Source organism: Chionomys nivalis, unplaced genomic scaffold (genome assembly GCF_950005125.1).
Source record: "Chionomys nivalis unplaced genomic scaffold, mChiNiv1.1 scaffold_29, whole genome shotgun sequence".
In the NCBI taxonomy this organism is placed as follows: Eukaryota; Metazoa; Chordata; class Mammalia; order Rodentia; family Cricetidae; genus Chionomys; species Chionomys nivalis.
Genome location: NW_026646888.1, coordinates 787,421 through 803,202, shown reverse-complemented (window position 1 = coordinate 803,202; position 15,782 = coordinate 787,421). Strand labels below are relative to the sequence as shown.

General features: G+C 42.6%; 1 pseudogene; it reads left to right on the top strand.

Moving 5' to 3' along the window:
* Positions 1-2,677: 2,677 nt before the first annotated feature.
* On the top strand, positions 2,678-14,619 carry LOC130869058 (spindlin-2-like; annotated as a pseudogene).
* The last annotated feature ends 1,163 nt before the right edge of the window (positions 14,620-15,782 follow it).

Below are 15,782 nucleotides of genomic sequence, written 5' to 3'. Positions count from 1 at the left end.
TCAGCATGTAGAAGAATGCAAAGAGATCCATATTTATCACTCTGCACAAAACTCAAGTCCAAGTGATCAAAGACCTCAATATGAAATAAGTATACTGAACCTGATAGAAAATTGGGAAATAATTTCTATTGGATGGTACATGCAAGAACTCCCAGAACAGAATAACAACAGCACAATGTACAACACACAATTAATAAATGGGTCTGCATGAAACTGAAGTTTCTGTAAGGCAAAGGACACCATCAATAGGTCAAAATGGCAGTGTATAGAATGGGACAAGATCTTCACCAAACCAACATCCGACAGAGGCCTGATGTCCAAAATATATAGAGAACTCAAGAAACTAGGTATCAACCAACCAAATAGTCCAAGTAAAAAAATGGGGTGCAGATATAAGCAGAAAATTCTCAACAGAAGAATCTCAAATGACTGAAAAACACTTGAGATGTTTAACATTCTTAGTCATCAGAGAAATACAAATCAAACTGACTCTGAGATTCAATCTTATACCTGTCAGAATGGCTGAGAATAAAAACACAAGGGGCAAGCTGAAGAGGACGTGGAAAAAGGGGAACACTCCTCCATTGCTGGTGGGAGTGAAAACTTTTCCAGCCACTTTGGAAGTCAGTGTGGTGATTCCTCAGAAAACTGGGGATCAACCTACCACAAGCTTCAGCTGTACTGCTCTCGGGCATATACCCAGAGGATGCACAATCATACCACAAGGACACTTGTTTAATTATGTTCATGGCAGTTTTATCTGTAATATTGAAAACCTGGAAACAATCTTCATGTCCCTCTACTGAGGAATGAATGAAGAAAATGTGGTTCATTTAGACACTGGGATTATTACTCAGCTGTTAAAAACAAGGATACAAGGAAATTTGAATGCAAGTAGATGGAACTAGAAAAAAAAAATCATCGGGAGTGTGGTAACCCAGTCTGATAAAGACACACATGGCATGTACTCACACATAGTGAATATTAGCTGTAAAATAAAGGCTAACTATACTAGAACCCACAGACCCATAGAGACTAGTTAACAAGAGAGCTCATGGCGGTTGGAGGGGCTACGGGGGCACGTGAATCTCCCTGGGAAGGGGAAACAGAAGAGATTTCTTGAGTGCACTGAGAGCAGGTGAAGATGGGAACTTGAGCAATCAGGTTGGGGGAGGTATGAGGAGGGAGAGTGTTGAGGGGGTTGGCTAGGGGTGGCATTTTGGGGTTGGCGCTGATGACTCTCCCAGGAGTCTATGTGGAGGATCCCATCGTAGACTCCTAGCAACAGTGGATAAGTAGCCTGAACTGGCTGTCTCCAGTGACCAGATTAGTGCTTGGCCCAATTGTCATCAGAGAGGTGTTATCAACAACTTATGGAGGCAGATGCAGAGACCCACAGCCAAACATTAGATGGAGTCTGGGAATCCTGCAGAGGAGGAGGAGAAAGATGTGTAGGAGCCAGCGTGATCAAGGACACCATGGGAATGCTCACCCAGTCAACTAATTTGGGTTCATAAGGGTTCGCAGAGACTGAACCGACAACCAGGGAGCCTGCATGGGACCTACATTGGCACTCTGCATATTCTACAGTTGTGGGACTCCTAATAGCGGGAACAGGGTCTGTCTCCGACTCTTATACTGGCTTCTGGGATCCTACTTCTCATACTGGGTCGCCCTGCCCATCCTTAATACAGGGGAGGTGCTCAATCATACTGTAACTTGATATGTCATGATTTATTGATAATGCTAAGAGACCTGCTCTTTCCTGGATGGAGACTGAAGAGGAGGGGATTCAGGGGTGGAATGAGGGGTGGAATGAGAGAGAGGACTATGGGGAGAAGGTCAGGATGTAAAATAAACAGATAAAAAAACAGGTCGAGGCAGAAACTCTCATCCCCTCAAACATAATACATGTTACATTTTGCAAACTGTCATATATATATATATATATATATATATATATATATATATATATATGCATGTGATAGCAGTGAAAAGAGAGATCATTTTTTGAAGGAGACTGCGGAGGGGTATATGGGAGGCTTTGAAGGGAGGGAAGGGAAGGGAGAAAACTTGTAATTATATTATAATTTCAAAGGAATAAAAAGAGGTGGAGGCAGGAGGATCTTGAGTTCCAGGGCGACTTTGGCCTCATATTTAGGGTCTGTGGAGAAGCATCAGTTGATAAGAGCATTTATAACCCTTCCAGACGATTGGAGTTTCATTCCCTGCACCACAGGGCACCTCACAATCATTTGTAGCTCCAATTCCAGGTGATCTGACACCCTTTTCTAGCTTCCTTTGGTACCAAGCAAACTTGTAGGGCAAAATACCCATACACATTAAAAAAACTGTGAAGAGTTAATATCACTGTCTGATTTAATGTCACTGTATACATGTTTCGTAAAGTGCTCTGTCTATATCAAAGTCGCAGCAATTGGCACAGATCCAATGATTGAAAGGATAGAACCCAGCTTGGCGTCACTGAGCGAACTACCAATCCCATGCGGCAGTGCAGGATTCTGGCACTCAGAGTGACGACTGGGGGCGTCTCCTCTGAGGGCGGGGTCGCTCTGCAGGGTGCTGAGCCAGCAGCCACAGAACCTAGGCTCAGGGAGCTGGGGGTCCCTGGTGAGTGAGGGCCATGAGGCCTTGCCATGCGATGGAACAGGCAAAGATGGCGGAGGAGAGCCTGGAGACCACCACGGAGCACGACCAGATCCTGAGGGAGTTCGAGAGCACAGACATGGCCTGTATCTGGCCCATGCTCAGGTACCAGGGCGGGGTCAGGACCAGTGTGAGCGGGCGGAGTGCAGCCGCTGGCAGAGGGGAGAGCCCCAGTTTTCCCGCATCCTGGGCGATGCTGTGCTGGGAGCCTGTCTGGAGAGAGGGTGAGGCTTGCCTCTGTTGGGCCGCAGCTCCTTTCGGGTAGTAGCTCCTCAGTCAGGAGAGGGAACCATCTCTGCATGCAGGGATGAGAGCATCCTGGTGATGTCATTCCTGGGGGAGAGTTCTCCCACCTTCTTTCACCTGAGAGCTCTGTTCGTGAGGGCGACCTCACCCAACTGCAGCCCTGGGACCTTGCCAGCTCCTGGACCTGCTCCTTCTCCCTGCCCTGCCTCCTTCTCTGAGAGCTTCCACCAGCATTGCCTGTGGACCCATCAAATGGACCTGGTTAATTACCTTGCACTTGTTACACAGAGCAGAAGGCATTGTGGGAATTTCTGTGCTAATACCACTATGGAAGCCATTGAGCAGTCCTACCGCTGGGACACAGTTACTGTTGTCCAGTAGCAGAGGGCGTGGGGAAGTGAAGTGACTTGTCCAAGGTCACGGGGGAGGGAAACCGGGTTTCTAGTTCCCATCCCAGACTCTGCCTCCCTGGTCCTAGTCTTTGTCCTCCTCCTAGTCTTCCTAGTCCTCCTTGTCCTTGTCCTCCTCCTCCTCCTCCTTCTCCTCCTCCTCCTCTTCCTTTTTTTGTGGCACTGGGAATAGAACCCAGTGTGCCAGGCAAGCTCTTTTCCACTGAACTGTGCCCAGCCCACAGATTCTTCACTACTTTGGTTCTGCCTTAGTTGGGGATTACCATATGCTATACTTCCTGTTGAATATTGTCCACCAAGACCAATTTTGAATCCCCGCAGTTTCCTGGTGTCCTAGAACCAGTTCCTTCTGGTCCTTTCCTGTGGCGCTTTTGGGTCTCCCTTCAATCTGAATGGAAAATCGCTTTACCAGTCCTTGCACAGCATTGGGTCCGCGTTCCTCCCTCCAGAAGGCGTCACTAACATTTCATTGGGAAATTTGTCCCAGGAAAGAGTGACCGAAGGCCCGGGACCTTTGCTTTTAGCTTTACTTGCACAGCTTTCTTCTCCAGGCTCCATTGTTAGTTTCAAGCAAGTTTTCTCAGTGTCCTATCTCCTGGAAATAACTGTCCTTAGTCATCTGTACCTCTCTCTCCTTTTCCTTTTTTTTTTCTTTTCCGGTGCTAAAGTTTGAACTAGATAAAGCAACAATGTTTTACCATTGAGTTGAATCCCCAGTGGCCTTTTAGCTCTCCACCCCGCCCTTTTTTCTGCCAGTTCTTTCACAAAATTGCTCCCCTGTCCTCTTTGTACCATAATCACGCTCCTCTCATTCCCTGTTTTCTTGTGTTGTGGAAGGCCAGTGATTTTCATTTCATAGTCCTTTATAAAAGCCCAGGGCCCCTCACTAATCCTCTCCTAAATGTGTGGCTATTACTGTTTGGCTTTCAGTGACTAGAAATGTTCTGTTCTCGTCTGTTAGGAAATCTGGTTGCTGAATTGACTATTTAGTACCAAAGTTTAGGCAGGATTCCTTATCAGAGCAGCATCCGTGTTGTCTTGAGTTGCTTGTGGTTTTCAGTTGCTGTTGTTTTACACAATAAATAACTTAGGTAGTACCATAAATTTAGTTTACTGTGATTAATATGTTAATCCTCAGTGTAAAACATTTTAATTTTTTACATGGGAGATGTAGTTTCCTGTATCCCAGGCTGTGATCATACTTGCCGGCTAGTTGAGAAAACCCTTGAACTTCTCATCCTCATCAAACCCACACTTCCTAAGTGCCGGGATTACCATCTAGGACACACTGTGCTTAGTCTTATGCCATGCTCGGGATTGTACCTACGGCTTGCTACCTATTAGGTGAACATCCCATTAATTGTGCCACGTGTCTAGCACTAGTAATGTATTTGTAGCAACTGGATTTTGGTGTTTAATTTTCTGGCCTCTTGGCTTTAGTAATGTATATGTTATAATTTAAACATGTTATGCATCCTCCCCAGATTTTCTCATTATTATTACTGAACTCTTTTTCTTCTGGTTCTGTGCTTGTGCATGAATTATGAAGCCTTTTACTTTATGGGAACATTGTTAAGTAGCAACATAAAAGAAAGTTCAGGAACTATCACATGACCCTATATGTTTTAGTTGTTTTTCCTGACTAAATTGTTAGAGGATTTGGATTAATTTTTTTTACAATTTATTTCATTTTCATTGGTGTTTTGTCTGCATGTATGTTTGTGTGAGAGTGTCATAAGCCCTGGAACTGGAGTTACAGACAGGCTTGGGTGCTGGGATTTGAACCTGGGTTCTCTGAAAGAGCAGCCAGTACTCTTTTAAATATTTATTTATTTATTATGTGTAGTAGGAGCTGTGGGCTGTGTTGCTGCCGCCCCAGCTCCTGGTCGCCTGGCTAGCTTATGCCCCGAAATAACAACACACAAACTGTATTCTTTTAAACACTGCTTGGCCCATTATATCTAGCCTCTTCTCGGCTAACTCTTGCACCTGGACTAGCCCATTTCTTATAATGTGTGTAGCACCCCAAGGTACGCTTACCGGCAAGATTCTAGCCTACGTCCATCCTGGAGTGGAGCTTCATCGCATCTGCCCCAGAGAGCAGAGCTAAAGTGTATGAGCTCACTTCCTATTCCTCCCAGCATTCTGTTCTGTTTATTCCAACGACCTATGTTCCAACCTATGAGGGCCAAGCAGTTTCTTTGTTTTTAACCAATGACCTTACTCCATCATTTCCTATTTTTCTGTTTAAACAAAAACAAAGGAAGGCTTTAACTTTAACATAGGTAAATTACATATAACAAAACAGTTATCAAGTAAGCATTACAATATTTACATCTATTTTATCTTTATCATACCTAAGGAAAACTATAACTATAACTAACTATTCTTCAACTCCATCAAAGACTCCAGAAAGATACAATATTACCTAAGCAAACAAGAAATAAGCAGCTTTCAAAATCTAGAAATGACAGAGACATCTCGCTGCCTTGACAGTCACCCAAAGATTCTCTGTACCATTGGGGCATCCGTCTTTGGCCTACAGGCCCATAGCTTCCAGCAGACATTTCCATGAAGCAGGAAATTTCAAAGGCAGTTCAGTCACTATCTGCTATGTCCTACAGGATGTCTCGCAGACTCTTTCATGAATCAGGAACCCTGAAAGCTCATCTCACCTTTACGCAGGTTCAGCAGGCCTCTCTCTGTGGGTTATTTGTGTCCAGTTTATGCAACAGTCCAGGCAAGAGCAGTTTCTTGCCGAACTGGCTATCAAACTCCATAAGGATCCTCTTTGATGCCCATTTTCTTCTTGAAGTAGATTGGTGCTGCCAGGAGTAGAGTGTCTCATTGTCATGAAAAGTCCTAAGTTATATAAACATTAAATAGCATATTCTGTAGTCTTTGAAATATATGAAGAATGTCAATCTAAAATATACATCTAGAAAATGTACATCTAGAAAATCTAACATGACTACAAACTTTACTATTATAGATAACTATTCATTAACAGCTTATATACATAACATTTTTACATGAGCTACACAATCACAATACCTTAATCAATATCAGAAATACATATAACAAATTGACCTTAAATTTAAATCACTGATGCAAAATCCATATCAATGCAAATGATTTATACCTATATTGTATCCCCCTTTAAATGTAAAAGAACATTTAAAAACAATATTTGGGAATATGGACGTAGTTATTTCTCTCCAAACTGCTTCCTGCTGAATGGGGCTGCTGTCATTCAGGTCTTTTACGGGATAACCTGTCTGCTAGTTTCATCTCAGTTGGCAGTTGAGCGAAGCAATTTTTTGAGGGTATTCACAGCAACCCTTCAGGAGGCCGTGGTCTATCATACCATATTGGGGTCGAATAAGCAATTCGCAGGGTGTCATCATCCCAGCTAGCTCAGTTAGTAGAGTATGAGACTCTTAATCTCAGGGTCCTGGGTTCGATCCCCACATTGGGCGCCATTCTGTAGTAGGAGCTGTGGGCTGTGTTCCTGCCGCCCCAGTACCTTGTCGCCTGGCTAGCTTATTCCCCGAAATACACACAAACTGTATTCTTTTAAACACTGCTTGGCCTATTATATCTAGCCTCTTCTCGGCTAACTCACACCTGGACTAGACCATTTCTAATAATGTGTATAGGACCCCAAGGTGCGCTTACCGGGAAGATTTTAGGCTAATTCCATCCTGGGTCGGCGCTTCATCGCATCTGTCCCAGAGAGCAGAGCTAAGGTGTATGAGCTCACATCCTCTTCCTCCCAGCATTCTGTTCTGTTTACTCCACCCACCTGTGTACTAACCTATGAGCGCCCAGCAGTTTTTTTTTTATTTTTTAACCAATGACCTTCCTCCATCAATTATGTATACAGAATTCTGCCTGCATGTATTTTTGCATGCTAGAAGGTGGTATGAGATCTCACTAGAGATGGTTGTGAACCACCATGTAGATGCTGGGATTGAACCCAGGTCATCTAGAAGAGCAGTCAGTGCTCTTATCTTCTGAGCCATTTCTCCTCCTGTGCGTGGCCACATGGATCATGCTGTCCTTGAACTTCCAGAAATCTGCCTGCCTTTGCTTCTCCAGATGGGATTAACGCCTGTACCAATTTATTCTGGCTGAGAGCTTCTTTTGAGGCTATGGCATAAAAATACAGCTATACTTCAACTCTTGGCTGAAGAAAGTCAATTATCAGAGAGGGCCATCCTCTTCAGTGCATCTTGAGAAGGTCACACTTAGGACAGTGAGGAGGGAAGGGAAAACCTTCCTAGCTAGCCATATCAGCCTGTCAATTTGGTGATCAATAGGATTATGATATCTCTGCCGAATTACCCTCACATCTCAAGTATTAACATTCTTATTCCAAGTAAGTTGTGAACAGTAGCTCTGTTTTTCATTTTTAAATTCCCATGTCTCTATTTCTATGACCAATGATCTTCTTATTTACCACATTATTTAACTAATAATCATTTCCGTATTTTGCTTGGTGGGTCAGAGCAATTGGCATTCACTCTAATTGTACTTAAAATTTTGTTTTTAAAATTTTTACCTTGAATAACAAAATACATTGCCATTTAAAAAATAGCTTTATAGCCAAGTGTTCATGCATGTATCCCAGCACTTGGTTGGTGACAGCAGGAAGAGAGGGAGTTAAGAGAGTCATCTTTGGCTACATAGCATGTTCCAGACCAGCCTGGAGTATATGAAACCCTATCTTTAAGGATTAGCTTTACTGAGATATAATTCATATGATAGCATATGATCTACATATTGTTTGAAATGTGTAACTACCTAGGTGGTGGTGATGCACACCTTTAATCCCAGCACTCAGGAGGCAGAGGCAGGCAGTTAGTTCCCTGTGGATTCTTTTGTAGCCAGGACTGTTTCACAGACAAACCGTGTCTTGAAAAACCAGAAATAAATAAATAAACAAATAAATGTGTAACTGAGTGGCTTGCAGTATATTGGTAGAGTTGTGCAGCTATCACCACAGTCTAATTTAGGACTATTTTACCTTCCCCAAACAAACACATATTCTTTGAGAATCACTGTCCATTATTTGTCTCTCTTCCATGCCATTCTTCCTTTCCTGTTTTGTTTATTTTTTTCAAGGCTCTTCTTGAATAACTTTGAGCTCTAGATCTTTTTGCCCCACCTCCTAAATGCTGTAATTACAGTAGTGCACCACCACATTCAGCTTCACACTTGCTGCTGTGGACATCTGGACATTTTGTGTAAATAGATTTATACAATTTTTTTTTTGCTACTTACAGAAATGTTTTCAAGGTTTATCCATATGGATATGTATCTGAATTTATTTCTTTTTATTGCTGAATAAACTCCATTATATGAATGTACTTGTATCACATTTTATTTGTTCATGAAGGTGGTGCATATTTTGATCATTTCCATTTTGGGATTGTTAAGAACAATGTCCTATGTCCTGTTTTTTTGTGTGTCTGTGTGTGTTGACTCATGTTTTCCTTTCTTGAGATTAGAGCAAGCAGTTGAGATCATTGTGCAGCTTCCCTAAGGCAGTCCCAGAATGTTCCAAATTTCCAGTGGTGTAAGGGTGATTTGGTTGTCTGCTTGACTGACATCCCCTTTGCTGAAGGCACTTAGAGCAAGGGAGTGTATAGCAGCTGCCAATTAGGAAATCAGATTGCTTCATTCTCCAAGATTTTTACTTATAAAAAAATAGACATCAGAAGAATGTTTAATTTTTATCTTTACTTTTTTTAATTAAGATTTTTTAAAACATACAGTCTCCTCCTTTTACATAACTATCCCCATTCCCACCTTTTCTTCTCCTCCTGCTTCCCTCACCTTCTCCATCCCACTCCCCCTTCCACTCTTCATAAAGGATAAGGCTTCCTGTGGGGAGTCAACAAAGTCTGATACTTCTCCTTGAGGCAGGTCCCTCCCCTGAGCAACGTTATCCCTCCAAAAAGAATGTGCTCCTAGATGCCAGTTCAAGTACTAGGGATAAAACCTGGTCCTATAGCCTGTGGCCCCACAGACTGCCCAAGCCTTACACTGTCCCCCATATTCAGTGGGCCTAATTTGGTCTTCTGCTGGTTCCCCCGCTGTCAGTCCAGAGTCAGTGAGCTCTCACTAGCTCAGGTCAGCTGTTTCTGTGGGGTACCGGGCGCGACATTATCCCCAACCAACTGGACCCCTCAGGCTACACCCGGGTTTAATTCCCAGCACCCACATGGCAGCTCGCAGCCGTCTGTAACTCCAGTTCAAGAGAATCTGACATCGTTATAAAAATGCACATGAAATAAAGTTAAATAAAGTTAAAAAAGATAAGTAATGTAGAAACTATGCTGGCTGGAACATTTATTTCTGACCAAGGAAATAATTTAATTGAAATGTCTGTAACTTATCCTGCTCCAGATGAAGTTTTTTTTTAAGAGTTTAGATAATTCTCAATAAGTGAGTGATAAATTTAAGCATGTAAGAGATATTTGTACAACTAATTTAGGACATTAAAATATAAACTACATATTGAAACATCTAAGCAGTCTAGAACACAGTTGTTAGCGTCAGTGTTATTTGTTTTGTGTTTTGAGACAGGGTTTTGCTATGTAGTCCTTTCTAGCTATGAACTCAAAGGATCTGCCTGTCTCTGCCTCCACACTATTGAAGGCATGGGATCAGACATCCAGCTTTAGTGTTTTTTGTAATGGTGCACATAGTTAGGGCTCTGTAAATTGCTACCTACTGTTATGTCTTGAAGAGTTAACATGCATCTTGCATTGTACTACATTTGGTTCTTCATTTAGTTATGTGCTTTGAGAATAGATTGGTGATTATGCAAAAGTTAAACCAGTAATAATAGCCACAAATATTTCTAAGTATTTGGGTATTTATGTATTTAGCTTAATTATTTATTAATTTATTTATTTATTTATTTTTGTCGATAGTCTTACGTAGTCTTCTGTAGTCTAAGCTGGCCTAGAACTCATGCAGTTTAGGATGAGGCTTATTACTGCTGCCAATTCCACCTTAATGCTGGGGTTATGGGTGCACATCACCAAACCTGGGACATTTGAATATTTCCATTCTTTTGGAGTTTAAGACTCCATTTAATTGTTACATTTAATTGTTACATTCACAACCTGGTTGCTCTCATCACATATGAAGGTGTAAGTCACAAACAATCTCCCACACCAGTTTAGAATTATGATTCATAAAATGGTTATTACTTTTAAGGGGCAAACCTTACAGATTGCCATGCCAGACAACAGCCCTCTTCAGGATGAGGAGAGGAGCCTAGTAGCTGGATGTGGAGATGGATGCAAGAGACCAAGCTGAAGGCAGTTGCTCCATTTTGAAACAGAGAGACACCACACCCCAATGGCCTTTATCTCAGTTGCTATAGCCTGAAGTAGCAGAAAGAGCTCCCGCAACACATATATTTGGACATAGCAGCAAAATTTACCAGTATGTGACAGAAACCTATTTTAGTTTATTTTTTTCATGCTTTCAGGTACATGGCAGAGACAGGCTCTGCTTCATGCATTTGTGTGACCAATGATTTCCCTTTAAGAAAAAACCCACAAACGCTCCCAAAAACATCATCAGCATTCAACAACATGTCCATGATTTCTTTGCTTTGCCTTTGATTGAGTGGTAAATCATGCTGCTAGTTAATCTGTGCAAGCAATGTGAATTTCTCTGTAAATATATAGACAGAATTGACAGGTATCTTAAACATGTCAGGGGGTCACACTGCAATGGAGTGGGTTAATCATCACCATGTGACAGTGACATATTTAAGATCTCTCCTTTGTCATTAAATCTCAGAATTGTCAAGATGTTATGTTTTTGTGCAGACTTCTCAGGGTTTTCTCCCATTCATGGTTTCCATGGATGTTTGCTAGTTACGCTTACATGTCTTTTGCCAGATTCTGTCAGTTTTTGCCATGCACTCTCAGCTCCACAACTTCTCCTGCCCTAAGATTCTAGTTCCAGGCATTTTAGACACTTGTGACTGTTGCACGAGTGTCTCATTTTCCGCCTAAATGATTTGGAATGTTATTTAGCCTGAGTTTTAACTTCCATCCCTGAGTTCATTGACTTTCCTTGACCATCTTTCTTAGGACACTGAGCTGAACTACTAGGGGTTTGCTCCAGTTACTTCTCCATGCTGAGACAGCCTACACTCTCAGTACTACTGTGATAGTGTTTCTGTAGCAAGTATTCTTCTCAAGATAAGAAGAAATTTCAATATTATAATCCATCTGCTGTTATTGTGTCTTAAACACACAAACACACCCCCATAAGTTAATGCACACACACTGTTGATATCTCAACTAAGGGTGCCGTTCTGGGGTTAGTAAGAGGCTTCTCTCTAGAGGGGTTCCCAGAAAGCCATGGGGTGACACCAACGAGGACCTTGGGCAGGTGAGCTGTGGGTGCCTGCACTGTGCCATGTCCCTAGGCACTACGGGTACTTTGTCCCATAATCAGACTGATGACTATCTTGATTATCACCATAGAACTGTTGTACGGAAAAGGATGGAGATAAAGACAGGGACCCACATCAGAAAACTAGACTGAGCTACCAAGCTCCAGTTGAAGAGCTGAAGGGGAGAGAATAAGAGCAAAGAACTAAGGAATACAAGGGCTTGGTCCACCCACTGAGACACTGTGTCTGAGCTAATGGGAGATCAACAAAACCAGCTATGCTGGGACTGACAGAGCATGGGATCAAAGTGGAAGCATTGAATGTGGCTGACAATTGGGGCAGAAGGAGAACCCAATGATAATGGCACTGGGATTTGTCTGTACTGCACATACAGGCTTTAATCGATCATATTATATGTAGATGCATACCTTTCTCAATCTGGATGGAGGGGGGGCAAGGGCTTCCCACAGGTCAAGGTACCCTGCCCTCTATTAGGACTGGATTGGTGTGGAGAGGATTGGTGGTTGCGTGAGTAGTTAGGGGGAGGAGGAAAGGAAGTGGAAATTTGAAATTTATTATTTATGAAGGAAGAAAAAATCAATAGAAGATAACCAATGAAGAGATGCTATCTAAGAAAAAAAAACGTTCATGTGATTTGTTGACTCAGACACCAAAGACCTTTTCAGAAAAATAAGATACAGGGATTGAGTTGCTTGGGCAAGAGTGTGACTTGAGTAATTGGGAAGATGAGTGGGGGCTTATTTTGGGTCGCCTGGTGGCTGTATACAGCTTTTGTGGAGCTGAATGCTGGATGTATCTGTGGGTTAATAGGGAAGTAACAAGCTTGTGAGGTTATTTCTGACATAAGTAGAGCCTTGGTGATGTCACAAAGCCTTGGTTCGTTGGGTAGCAACTCTGTTCCACTCAAAGCACTAGTCTTCCATGAAGGTGGGTTTATTATCCTCACAGTGCCTGAGGAGGACAGTTCAGCTCCTGGTCTCCACAACTGTTCAACAGGCTTTTTGCACCTGAACATTTCCGGAAGATGGAATCTGGAGAGGTAGGATATTTTCTTTTGGTAAATATGTTTCCGAAGCAAGTAAGACCTCTGTCGTACACAAAAGTTTTCCTTCAAATGTCCTGCGTGTCCACCATTTCTGTTGTTACCAGCTCCTATATTTGATAGCTGTGGGGATGGTGAATGCCAGCTATTCTTCCCACTTTATCTTTGCTAACAATATCAAATTCATCAATCCACTAAAATGGCAAAGCTCCTCTTTGTCCATAGGTGTTTTAAAAGATACTAATTATTTCTCAATGGCTGCTGTTGCCCAGAATAATGAGTCTTTCAAGTTGAAGTGGTCTCACAGTACTCACTTCCACAATGAAGACACAGAATGGCTTTATGTAATAGACCTGGTTCTGGATCAGGAGCCCCAATGCAGAGAGCCAGTGGATTGGAGTGCCATGACCTTGGGCAGGCTGTCTTGGATTGAGCCCCCTACCTATTAGCTTGATGTCGAAGGAGCCGTGTGGATGTCCTTCGAATTCTTTGTTATCTGTTCAGATTTTTCTTATTCGTTTCAGGGATAGGCATACCTTCTCCTCTCATTGACTTAGTCAGTCAGAAAGTAGGTTTCTCAGCAGAGGTCATTTGCCTTTGGGCAGCAGGAATGTGTCTCTGAGATTGATATACTGAGCTGTAGAGAAAAATTTGCAAATTGTCCTATTTATTTCTTAAGAGAACATTACAGTTAGGTATGCAAACCTGTTGATCAATATCTTTGTGTCCTGCACCACAGTTCTTCCAAAAAAGAGCCTTGACCTCATAGCCTCCCATTGTTGTCCTTGCAGGCACTCATGGTTGAGGCCACAACTTGGTTTCTGAATTAAACAGAAGGAAGATTCTTTCAACCTAGAGAGTGGGCAGCTATGAAGCCCAAGCACAGAAAGATATCCAAGAAACAGCGGACCAGGAGGTCAGTGGCCTATCTCAGTAAGTCTACAGCCATGATGAAGATGCCTCTTAGTATGAGATGCATGCCACCTGTCCAGAAGAGGAATGGGTCATCTCTCCAGAAGCAAAAACTGAGGAGGCCTTTTGAGGCCCTGGAGAATATTGTCGGCCGCAGAATTTCTCACGGCTGGAAGGAAGCCAATGAACCAGTCACCCAGTGGAAAGCCATCATTCTAGATCAACTGCCAACAAATCCCTCTCTCTATTTGTTGAGGTATGATGGGATAGATTGAGTCTATGGATTGGAGCTTCACAGTGATGAAAGGATTTTAAACCTTAAGTTCCTGCCTGACAACGTACCATTTCCTCAGGAGACAGACACTCATCTCTCAAACACCATAGTTGGCAGAGTAGAGAAACATACATTTGAGGGCACAAATGGCTCTAAGGATGACTGGAAGGGGATGGTCCTAGAGGAGGTGCCAATCATGAAGACCTGGTTCTATATTACCTACAAGAAAGATCCGGTCTTGTACGTTTACCACCTCCTGGTTGACTACCTTGAAGGCAACCTCCACATCATGCCAGGCTCTATGGAGGAGTGGACTGGGGTGGTCCAAGATGAGGTGCAGACCATGAAGACCTGTTTCTACATTACCTACAAGAAAGATCCAGTTGTGTACCTTTACCACCATCTAGATGACTACATTGAAAGCAACATTATGCCAGGATGACCTCCAATAGGGGTGAATTTGGAATTAGGCAGGGATTCCTTGGCAGGCAAAAGCGTGCAGCCCAACGAAAAAGATGGAAACCAAAAGATAGGTAAAATTATTTACCAATTTCTCACCAAACCTTCCGTGCATTTCATCAAGTTTGATAATTACTTCCATATCTATGTCTATGATTTGATGAAGATGTGTTAAAGTGAAATTCAAAAATTTTGGGGGTCAGACTTAAAACTGTGTTTGGGGAACTCTTTTTTTTAGAAATACCTCAGGTCTTTTATTAATCCTGGTATCTTTCCCAATGGAATTATTTTGCTCTAAAAATAAAATTTGTGAAGGTGTTATGTTGTTTTGTCAATGATGGAGTTTCTGGTGGATGGGACATCACAGAAAGACAGGCCTCAAAACAAAACAGGACTTATGGTCTTTTCCCCTTGGAGGGGAATGACGAAAGGAGATGCAGTGTGTGGAGGAGAGTGGCCAAAAAGATGTAGGATCTCAGAGAGGGAAAATGCGGGAGGGAAAAGCATGTCATATGGAAAGATGTGACATCGAGGTGTTGAGACTTAAGAGGATAGAGAGTGATCATGAAGGGTCACAAATGTGTACTCAGAAGCAAAGAAAATTGGGTTTCATTTGATTAATGGTTTAATTCATACCATCTGGAAGTCACTGGGTATATGAACTCCACTGGAGCATGTTGAGTGACCCAGATCCTCCTGCCTAAAGAAAAGTGTCTCCTCTCAGTGGCTCTTCTGCAATGGGGTGGACCTCAGGCTACCTACTTACTTTTGCCAGGCTTCTATCTACTACCTATTTTGTCATGCCTGGATTCTTTCTGTCTTGCACTCTCACAGGTCTTATGCATGCCATTCAACCCCTGTGAGTTCATTTAAACAATTGGCCTGCCTTAACTGTAAAACACTGTTCCCTTGTCATTGATCAGGTTCTGTGGGATTTGGGCTATAAAACTCATAAACAGACTCACCCGCACCCAGGCTAAACTAGTAGTACATTGAATCACATTGGTGTGTGACATGCACAGATATGATGAATGCACCGAGCTCCATAAAATCAGTTACCGAGGGAATCACTAGTGATGTTAGGTGAAGTGTGGCAAAGACCCCACAAACCCATCAGACCCGAGGATACCAGTATGATATTGATGCCTGACTCCCATCATGCAAGGATCCTGACATCATTAACAGGGCAGTTTTGGTTCCTTCATCTTCAAAAACTTGGTTAGTAAGCTTGTAGGTGTCAAACTGCCATTCAGGGCCCAGCATGTAGGTCACCTGTGCCAGGTCAGGTGATTTGGCTACAATGTGGGTGAAAACTTGTAC